The following is an 11,834-nucleotide window of genomic DNA, read 5'->3' as shown; positions in this document are numbered from 1 at the left end:
CATACTGAGTAATGCATCATTTTAGGGCATCTATATTAATAACATCAAGACACAAACCAGGCTGAAGAACCAGGTGGGCTTAAGGATCTATTATTGTGTAAGGTACTTGTACAGGCAGCCAAATTCTGCTGTATGAGCTTGTGTGATTCCTACTGGTCAAAATTTCTGCCTCTTGGGTAAGGCAAGAATTCAGAGTTCAAGTGTGCTTGAATCTCAGAACACAGCTCAGAAACCCCCAGCACAAGAGCTTGGCAGCAGCTGTACCTCAGCCATCCCTCTACTGTGCATTCTCTGAGCAATCTTCCTGCTCTTTCTTGAAAGCCTTCTGTATGTGAGTGCATTTTAAAGCTGATGTATCTAGAAATATCTTTGGTGTTTCAGCAAGGCACTACAAGCTCCCTGTGGAGCCTGGGCAATGTTCTTCACCACCAAGCTGAAAGCAATAAAACCAAAACTGTCCATATTAGATTTTACTTTCTTCCATAAATACTAAAGGTCTATGAAAGTAAAGTTGGCCACTGGGTTCAGAGAAAGGATTAAGACCTAAGGCAGAAGGACATAAATAAACAAGGAACAGTAACTATTCTGAGGCACTTCAGAGTCAGTCTAAAGCAGCTGATCCAAATACCTCGAAATAAAGCAGGAAATTTGAAAGGTATTCATTTTTTTGAACACCATTTTGCCTGTAGATTTCAAGCATTGAAAGAGGGAAAATCTGTTATATCAATGGGATCTCATGTGTTTTAACCAGAGAAGCAGTGATAGCATGCAAGTGAGCTATGGTGCCATGCTACAAATCCCTCAGCAACATACCTGTAGCTTGCGTGAACTAGACCAGCATATGATCATTAAGAAAGACTTATTTTTCTCTCAATTAAAAGTTCTTACTTGGATACAAAACTACCCAAAGGCAGAGAGTTAATCTGAACTACTAGTGATTTGTATTGGCTGTCATGGATGCTGCTTATGTTAATTACAGAGAACCCATTGCACAGGATGAACTATTACGGAATAATTTCTTAGAATTATTAAGCATAAGATAGCTTTCATCCCACATGCAGGGCTTTGAACTGTTACTGAATAATTTTTCAACTCATTTTCTTTGGGCTTTTGTTCCACTTGCAGATCTTGTCTTTTTCACCTACACAGCCTCCAAAACAACAGGGTCAATCTTGCTGCTTTGGAGCAAGACATGCTCTCATGGGCATCAAAGGAGCTTTACCTGTGTTGAAATGATATATTTACTGTGACAACTGCAAGGTAGTTTCTGGCTTACTGGTGGACTGCTAGTTTGGGTTTTTCTGGTGGGTGCTGTTGAGGGGAAGGAGTGTGTTGTGTTGGGGTAAGGGAAAATGACTGCTGAGGTGTGGTGAGCTCCCTGGCTCTAACAGCTGCTGCCCTGACCCCTGATGATGGCTGTCCAGAGCAGACCATGATTGTTGCTGTGCAGAGGAGGTCTAAGGTGAGTCTTGCACAAATCTAGCCCAGTGCTCTCCTTGGGAAATTGGATCTGCCATGTGCTTTGTGCAGACCCAGTTCCTGGTTGCCAAATAATTTCCCAAAGTGGACTGAAGATGCAGGAGAACACTGAAAGCTCTGCAAGATTTCTGCTGTTCTATTGCTTCACACCCATTCCCAGTGTATGTGCTGTGGTGGGCCCCAAATTCAGAAGGGATAAGATGAGGACCATGTCTCAGAAGAGCAAGATGGGAGTGATGGGGAAAAATAGGGACAAATTTTTAGGAGGGTCTGTGGAAATAGGACAAGGGGTAATGGTTTTAAACAGAAGGAGGGTTGATTTATATTAGATATAAGGAAGAAGTTGATTACAATGAGTGCGGTAAAACACTGGCACAGGTTGCCCAGAGAGGTAGTAGATGCCCCATCTCTGGAAACTTGCAAGGTCAGATAGAATAGGGCTCCAAACATCCTGATCTAGTTGAAGATGTCCCTGGGGGGGTTGGAGTAGATGACCTTTCAACCCAAACTATTCCATGTTTCTATGATTTTCTAAGATTTTAAAAGGTGAAAGTTTCCAATTCCACTGAGTGTTTCTGTCAGAGCACGGTCTTAACTGGCATGGGAAGGAGCTGAAGTTTTGGTCTTCTCTGATGGACAAAACTCTTTATGTCTTTGCTTTGATTTCCTGACAGTATGGCACATCATACGCCAGGAAGGTGGTTAAATGCAATTAAGTTCTGCCTTAAACAGAAGTCAGGGGGGATAAAAAGGTGCATTCCCTGCTCTGATATTGGTGATGTAATTAGAGACAGTATTTGTCAAAACATCCCTGTCCCCATTTACTGTTGCTAATGATTTAAACCAAAGACACCCTTTTCTCTGGAAGATACAGTTAGTGAGGAATAAAAGAGAATCTTTAAAAAATATTTAGAAAGGATCAGAACAATACACTGTTGGTTTTTTTTCTTCTATTTTGCTTCTGAGGAGCTAAAGAGGACCAGCAAAATCTGCTTTTGTGTGGTTTGTGCCCTTGAAACTGTGGATCCTGCTCACAAAGATGTCTGAAGCCACAATCAGGAACAGTTTAGATCTTAACTACAAGTTTTGGTTGGGCTTTGTATGTAGAAGGCTTTGTAGTTTGCTCCAGAGAACAGCTTCAGCATCTGTAGGTGACTGCATAGGTTTCTTCCATGGTTGTGGAATGGGCACAAGGGCAATGAGATTGCAAACAGCCAGAGTACCTGAGGAGAGACAAAAACTATGAACATATACAGCTTCAGATGAGTTGGTTCTTTTTTCATGAGACTTTTCTTTGAGCAGTGCATAATTATGGTGTAGCCCATGTTGACTTGGAGATGTGGCATTTGTTCCTGCATCAGCAGCTTCTACCTATTAGTCACCCAGCTACCAGCACTATTTAGGTTGGGAACACTCTTAGCTGGACGTGGTTTCTGTGTACTTTTCCAGCTTCCCCTTCAAGCCTGCGGATTTTCACATCCACAACACCTACTGCCACTGTGTGATGAGACACTTCCTACTGCTAGTGCTGCTCCTGGCTCCATGCGTTCACTTGAGCTTCATTCCAGCTCTTGGCTTTGAGGAAACAGTGAGAAAGCTGTTCCCTTTTCATCCTCTTTGAGACAACGCTCTTGATGCTGCAGACTTCTTTCATGACCCTTTTCAGTTGCCACTTTTCCAGACTAAAGTCCTGAACTATTCAGTCATTCCTTGTACAGAAGCTGTCCCATGTTTGAGATGTCCATAAACATGCCAACAATTCAGAGCACTTGGCTTTCTGAAAGGCTATTAATAATATATCTTGCCTTTTGTTTGGAAACTAGGCTTGGTTTCTGTCAGTTGTCACAGAGTAATAGGAGAGGTCCTCCTGTGGGTTCATAAGTTGTTATAGATGGGAAAGAAAGGGTATCAGTCAATGGGCAGTTTCTCTGACAGGACAAGGGTAACCTTGGGTGTTTCCAGGGATTCTGTGATCTTCCATGTATTTGTAAGTGATGTGAAAAGATAAATCATCACCAAGGAAAGTAAAAAATAAAGAAGACTGCACAGAGCAGTAAGGAAATTCCATAAATCTGGGTAGAAAACAAAGTGACAGCTGTCTGTGACATGCTGTGTCATGGCAATGGCACATCAGCTGTGTGAAGTAATAAGGAAATCTGGGAAATACCAATCAGCTGCAGGGTCATAACAGTGAGCTCTCAGCTTGTTACTAGTATTTGGGAAAGATCTTGGACAAAGTTCTCCAAAAACATTGATTCAGGGTTCAGCAATAGTCAAAAGTTATTGGAAATAAGAGGAAGAAAAAAAAAATAATAAGTATCTGCACTATACATAAGCCTCAAGAGCTCCTGTACCATTGATGTTTAGTTCTGGTCACCTTACTTTAAGAAAGGTTGTGGTATAAATATGCACAGAAAAGAAACAGCATTTTTTGTAAGAGACATGAAGAGCTTCCTCGCAAATAAAGATTCAATAGTCTGGAACACTTGAGCGTGGAAATAGAGACAGCTGGGCAGCCATATCATAGAAGTCTTTAAAATAGTTGGAATGGTGTGTAGAGGAAGGTTGCAAAACTACTATTAAGTATTCTTCATGATGTAAGATCCAGATACCATCAAATCAAATTATCAGGTAGCAGGTTTAAGACAAATTTGTAAAGTACTTAGCACGTATGATGAATACGTACATTGTGAGTCTAGTTATCTTAGGCTGTTTTGGAGGCCAGATGTAGGTATTAGTCCTAGACAGGGTGAGATATGCTTACAGAGATTTACTGTACCTGAGAATCTGGATGCCATCTCCAGCTCAAGAAACCCTTAAATCAGTGATTGCCTGAAGCTGGAAGCATCTATTGAGAAAAGATCACTCTGTACTTGACCTGTTCCTTATGCCTTTCCTCAGAGATCTGCAATGGAGCAGGTAACTTTGCTCTGCCTATAGTTGTCTGTTGCTGTGAGCATGCTGAAGGCTGTGAGATTTCCATCACAGGAGCTTAAGAGCAGATTAGCTAAACCTCTCTGATGCAGGATAGGTAGAGCTTACCCTCCTTCAGAAGGGAAGTGAGAGACCTCCCAACCTCACTTTGATCCCATTTCCCGAAATTCTATGGAAACAGTGAATGAAAGTGCCAACTTCTCCCCTTCCTACCTCCGGGCTCACTTCAGGACATGGCAGAAAGGGGGCCTGGGTGCTAAAGGACAAGAAAGGCTGAAACAAGGACAGAGTCTGCAACAGGTGTGCAATCTTCTCACCACTGAAATCACAGTGGAGGCTGAGGTTAAGTTGCACCTCTGAAATACACCAGCACAGACACGCCAGGATGTGACTCAAAGGCCAGGCTCAGCCATAAGCCATGTCTGTGGGTGCTGGAGCCAACATTGTGTCAGTTTGTTGTATTACTGGCAGCCTGCCTGTGGAGGAGTGCAGGGGGCAGAACGAAGTTGTTCCAAGACCCGAGAGAAAGGAGTTGCAACCACTGAGCCTGTAGGTATGAACTGCTGTTATAACATCACAGCAGAAGTGGTGAAGATCCAGATGAAACATCTAAGGAGCAGCTTCACGAGACATCTGGCCCCTGAGCTTTCCATGGGAAAAAGGACCGAACACAAATGAGGTTGCAGGACAGTTAGCAGTCTCATCCCTACATACTGATCTTAGTTTCTCCTTTTGGTATGATTGTGTTTTTGAACTCTAAGCCAACCTGCAGGGCCCTGTTGCCAGATACAGGGTGCTGTTGATGTACAAAGCGCAGCCCCAGCAGACGCACATTTTTCAAGGCAATGCCTTGGGGAACTTACCACTGACTGAGTCTCCCTCCTGCTTTCTCCTTGTAGATAGCACTGAAAATGGACAGCAAGGGGGTTGAACTGACTATGCTGTGAAGAAAACATGAAAAAAATAATCGAGAATTATATAATTGCAGTTACAGAGATGAATTGAACTCCTAAGGAATTCAAAGAACTGGCATTTGCAAATCACAGCATGCAAGGAAATACCTATAAGCAAACAGTTGAATTAGTGCATATTCCCCTATGTGTTCTTTAAAAATGTCTGAAGATTTATGTGATATGTAGACTTTTTTTCCAGGGACTTACTTTGAGGTCCTCTGTTATTAACAATCAAGTTAGTATTGCCAGGAAGAACTGCTGAACCTCTGACTTTCAATCCCACTCATCGGCCTTCAGTCCAGGAGACTGCAGCTGCATCTAGCCACAGATACGAAAGCCTGGAAATCCCTCCTCAGAGGCAAAACATCTCCCAGGCTCTGACTAGGTACTGTGAAAAAAACCTGATGTTTTCCATGGTCTTATCATGCATGTTATGAAGCTGAGCAGTCAGAAGTGTTTGATGGCTCCTGCCCAAGTCGACCTCATGGTGTCTACCGCATATGAATAACACCCAGTCTGTGAACCACAAGTAAACCACTTTAGTGTAGTTCCATTAAGGTATGTTCTGCAAATAATAATTGAGAACAGCTCCCTACAGTCCATAAATGCCTTCCACTTCCACAAGTCCTCTCCTTTTCCTATTAGGCAAAATCTTTCCCTAATGCTTTTGAAACCAGAGCAACAAATGAAAATATTTCCAGTTTGTTTTTAGCTGTTGCTGACAACATCTGAAGTGTTAACTGTAGAATGTGTTTCTTTCGTTCATTTTTTTTTTTATTTATATTCATTAAATGGATGGGGCTTTAAGCAACCTGGTCTAGTGGAAGGTGTCCCTGCCTCTAGCAGAGGAGTTGGAACTAGATGATCTTTGAGGACTCTTCTAACTCAAACCAGTCTATAATTCTATGAAATGCAGGCATAGCTAAAAAAAATAGACCATAAGGGTTTTGTGTAATAAAATTTGGTTGGAAGAATGCCAGTCTAACTGCTAGTAGTCTTGAAGGTGGTATTTCTGAAATTCTGCTGGAAAATAGAGCCTGACAGGACACAACCTCTGCTATTCCAAAAGTACTTCTGTATTTAACATGCAGAGACCAAAGGAATCACATTTATTCTAGTTAGGCATGTCCTGGAACCATCACATGACAGTTGCAGGAGGGAGATGATGTGGCCCGTTATTATTTTTGTGTCCTTATTAGCTCCCACCATTAGGGAGATTGAACATTGCAACATCCTAAACAGGATCCCCATGAGTCTATATACAGAGCAATTTTTTTTTTTGTTAAGGAGTGTAGTTTTGGCCCATTTAAACTCTGATCTGAATTCCCCAGATTTTTCAGGCAGGACTCTTGAGGAATTTAGGCACCACTCACAACAGGGGCAAGAAAACTGGTGTCTCTTGCACAAGCTGACTAGAGGAGTCTTCAGCTCTTCACCCCTGAGGAACAAGGCATTTTGGGAGTAGGGCTTACCTTGCTCAGCAAGCAGAACAAGTGTCCTTTACACAAAATTTTAGCTTGGACTGCAGAAGGAAACAAATACTCTATAGCCTATGGTTAAAATATCCTACTATGAAGTGTTACTCTTTTGTGCCCATACACACAGCAGAGGAGATTTCCAAAACCAATTCTGTGTTGTGACTCTTTCTTCCTCTCTGTCCTAGCTATGAAAAACCTTCTGGATAGGTCTGCCACCTGTGAAACAGCTTTTTGGCTTTCACTGCAGGCAGAGCAGGCAGAAACTGAGTTTTCCATTTTCTTGAAATCAATTAAAATAGAGCATTTACAGTTTGTAGCCCATCCACAATAACTTGTGTTCATTTTTCTGTTAAGCACTGTAAATCCCCTCTGTCTTCCCTCTCCCAGTAAAATTTGCATGTTCCTAATCCTAGGATTTACTTAAGCAACTACAGAGGATCCTGAAATGGCTTCTCCTCCAACTGCTTTGTCTCCATCTGGAGACAATTACCAATTTGTCCAATTCTCACCACATATATTATTAAGATCAAAGGCAGATCTCAAAACGTTAGTAACTAATTTCAGTGTTATAGTTCTAATAAAATAAAAGCGGGCCACTATTAGGCAACATCTATTTTGTATGTGGTAACTTCTTCATTGAATTCTGAGGTTTTCTTCCTTCTCAGATAGAATTAATCATAGTTGCAAGGATCTATGGATTACTGCTGCTTTTAAATTTGAAGCAGGGTGGCTGATGGGAGTAATTTGGGTTTGTCCCCATCAGGAGCATTGAGAGAAGCAAAACAGTGTTAATAATTTTTTCTTATTCGAATAAAATCTGCATCCAGTGATAGAAACTCTTATTGCAAGAGTCTCTTTTTATCACAAAGCTTGCCTGCTAAGGTTGATCTGTTCTATATCAGTGCAAGCAAGAAGAAAAGAAAGTACCACAGTTCAGTCTTCTGCAGAAAAGATTTGGGCAAGCTCAGGGAAGAGCTGACAGGCTTCAGAAATGAGGAGTGCTAAACATGGAAGGGGGGAAAGAATTAAGAGGATAGGGAATAACGCATCTCATTTATATAGGAGACAAAGGCAATCATTTGCCCTCACTGAAATAGAAGATAGGAATAACTACTTTCTTTTAAAGTATTTCTATGTAGGCTCTGCTTCCCAGAGAAAACATCCAAACTTTCAGCTCCTAGCTCTGGCAAAGAAACTCAATGGCCTTCAAATCCAGACTGAGAAATCATCTATATGGCACAATGCTGTGCTGTGAGCAGCCCTGAGGCCTCTATCCTGACCCTCTGGTACCTCAAGCTCTCTGATGAAATGAAGGTCTGAAGCAGAACCTGCCAGCCCAGCCCTGCCTCAACCCACCCTGGGAGCCCAACTCGGACAGGGGCATGGGGAATTGACAGCGTGTGGCTGATGGATCCTGGGTGCTACCAGCCTGTCATGGAACACTCCATCTTCTGCTCTTACCCCTTGTAACTAAACAAACATGAAAGGAGGTAGAAGCTGGACTTACTGTGATGTTCTGCTACCCAGAAGTACAAAGCACAGGCTGCTGAAAGGGTCTGGAGAGGGAAAGGTGAGCACTGATTCCCTTTATGGTACAGGTCATCTAAGCTTGAGATTTGCCACCAGTTAGCACAAGCAGACAGGCAGATCAATGATGGTGACAGGATTATATCTGAAACCTCTTGCTTGTGTCCCAGAGCTCAGAATAAGGCTGAAGTAGGACCACTCTTGCCAGTAAGATTCATAGGCTAAGAGCAGCTTGTTCCTAGGGACTGTTGGATAGGGATACCCAGGAGTGAGAGGCATTAAAGATAAGAGACACAGGCGTGAGAGCAAGATCTAGAAACTGTGAGAGCCTAGGATTCATCTTTCCATCTCTCCTGAGGTATGAACTAGCCTCTGAAATGCTGCACAGAAGATGCTCACTGACATTTCCTCTGGATTCCTCTTTCATAATGAGCATGGCTGCTGCTTCTTGGGCTGCCAGTGACCTCTGTTGTGGGTAACCCCTCCCCAGCGTGATGTTCCAGGAGCTGTGGGTACTGACAACACCATGTTGCCATACCTCAACCAGCAAGCGGCTTGACTTGGGTGATTTTTTTCCCTCAATCATTTTGCAGAACCATCCTTCCCATTGCCATCCCCCAAATTGTCATGTTGGCTCAGACAATGGATGAGGTGAGATGATGGCAGAGCACATGGGTGCCTTTAGCTGTCCTCGATGCCTGTGTGGTGGTCAGGCTAATCCCTGAGGATGGGTAGCTGGGGACAGTTGTGAGCCCCATCTGTCTGGATGTGCTGCAAGATAAAGGGGATGTCTTAAACCACTGTGGCAAAATTTGTTAGAGCTGCTCTGCCAGAGCCCAGAGTTAAAAGAGGTCTTTTCCCATGTAGCAATGCCAGAAGAGATGATCACAAACAACTGGCTGCCATGAATCTGCTCTGAAGTCTCAGTTTTTGCAACACCCCAATTTAAGCAGTTCCATCCCCCAGTGACTCCAACAGTACTGATCAACTGGGAAAGTGTCCTCCTCCCAGGGAAAGCTTTGCAGGAAGGCCTTACCTCTCAGAGCTGCAGCTGCTCTGCCAGGGCAGCACGGAACAAGGCAGCCACTGCTAGAGACTCTGTCTTGGCTCCCTGTGTCTGCATCACCTGGGGTGGCCCTTATGAAGCTTCAGGGTCATCTGTGGAGCAAATTGATCTCTTGAGATTTTTACTTGGAGGTGAGTTTGACATCACCTCTGTTTGACCTTTAATCTTCAAACAACTCTTTTGTTTTGTTTTTTTAAAGCCAAAATAATACATGGACTAATAGTGCTGTAAAAAGGTGTGGGTCTGGATTATTCCCCTTTTTCATGTTTGCAGCATCATAGATTTGCTATGACCTACCACAACCATGCTGTGTGCATGGCATCATGCGTCATTTTAGCTCCACAGGGCTGCTCAAAGGCTAATCTGAAAACTGATTTGTGGTGACCCACTTCAACACATAAGAGCCATTAACTCACTTCTGAGTCTTTGCTAGGTTTCCTGACTTTCTGACCGGTTTATTTTAGAAGCAGAAGGGGAAGATGGGATTTTTGCTGAATATACATTAGCTCTTCAGCCAGTCACAGGAGCTTTGACAGTTATTGCCAGATGGGGATTGGGCACTGGCTTTGTCAGAAGTATTACCTAGCCAAGATTTAGTGGCATCTGGCTAGACATTCTCTGCTTTCTAAGCGATTTTCTGTTACTCATCCCAAATACTTTGGTTGTCGATCTGGTGCTATCTGACTACGGCTTTTCCTCTAGTTACTTGCAGTGAGGCATTCATGTACACACAATCACAACAGATAAATCTCTTAAAAAGAGATAATCATAATCTCTTTAATCACCATATTGTAGTAATCCCCGTAAACAGTCTGGCTCCAGAAAACCTTTTACTAGGTCAGTGTCCTCACTGATCTTTTCCTTCTTCACTTTTGTCTTGTGTCAGCCGTGTCGCAGAAGATGTTTCAGAGAGATCAGGAAATTAAAGGACTGTGTGTACATACAAGAGCCGATAATATGCACCTGGCATGCATATGCTGTTTGATGATAACAAATTAGAGAATAGCAATCAAAGATATGTAGGCAGAATGTAAATACATCTTCACTGTGATTTAACACATGGCCAATTCCAGTGACTCCTATCTTGGGGCATTCCCTGCTTAACCAACGTTTTGCAATGTGCTTTTGTTTGTTCATGGATGATGCTGCTGACACTGCAGAAGTTAGTTATGTTTCTGCTCACACATGAGGCACACACATTATTGCAAATGTAGTTGTGGGAATGAATTATTGAAATAGCAGGGAACATGAATTACACACCTGATTCCAGCAAACTCTCCTTGTCTGTGTTCATTCAGTAGCTGTAGGATGAGTAAAAACATTTCTAAAGGAAAAGTGATTTATCCAAGGAGCTCTGACAAGAGGTCAGCTCTGTTCAGAAAATGGAGGGCAATATCTGAGCAGAGGAAAGTCAGTGACGTTGCTTGTCTGCAGCCCCTGCTCTGGCCCTTCTCACCATACTGGTGTTAACACTTTTGCATGCATTTTTTAAAGGAAATTTTTTCTAAGTACATGCTAGGGGTTTAGCATGCTGGCTACTGCATTGGAGGGACTTCAGGTAAAGCAAGGAGACCAAACAGGGTTTGGGAAATTGGTGGGCCTCATCTAAATTGTCAGATGATATTCTCATTTCAGGCAAGGACACTGTAACCCCAAGTTTGTGGCTGCCTGGAGAAACCAAGGAAGTACCATGGGAAAGAGGAGTGCCTCAGGCATCCCGGGATTTGCCTTAGAAGAGAGGACAGTGTAACCGTTAATGTTTGTGTTCTTTCCCAATTTATAGGTCAGCTTTAGCAGGCCTGCACACACTTGAAAATAAATGACAAGCTGCGTCCAGTCCCGTGGGTCTTACTCATGGGACTTGTCCTTACTCATCAGATCGGCCCCCACAAGGCCGATGAGACTGCTTGTATGATTGAGCCTTTTGGCAGAAAGGCCTGTTCATTTCAATAGGGATCTGTTTGTTCTGCACATTGTAAAAATGCAGACATCGCTGGAAGGCAACAAGAATTTTACTTGTGTGAGCTCAAATGCACAAAGGGTCACAAGCCCACCTGGGATACTCCTGGGAGGCCAGGGCAATCCTGGCACCCCAGTGAAGGTCTTCAAGTAGACACCCTGAATGTGCATCTAGGCACAGGATTTTTTCCTGTTTTTGCTTCTCATCCTGGCATCCCCAGAGTGTCCCTCTTCGCAGGGCTGTGGCAGTAGATAGGACCTTTGTATTTTTAGTTACGGTACGATGCATGTCATTTAAGTCAACTGAGGAAGGTGAGAATGGAGGCAAAGGGTTCCCATTCATGTGATGTGTTGCAAAAGACATTTCTCTGTGTCCCTGTTTTACCTCACACAAGCAAAAATGTTGCCACACTCAACTACAGAGCAGCCAGGATCCAG

Source organism: Pseudopipra pipra, chromosome 3, assembly GCF_036250125.1.
Source record: "Pseudopipra pipra isolate bDixPip1 chromosome 3, bDixPip1.hap1, whole genome shotgun sequence".
In the NCBI taxonomy this organism is placed as follows: Eukaryota; Metazoa; Chordata; class Aves; order Passeriformes; family Pipridae; genus Pseudopipra; species Pseudopipra pipra.
Note: the sequence above shows the minus strand (reverse complement) of the source record.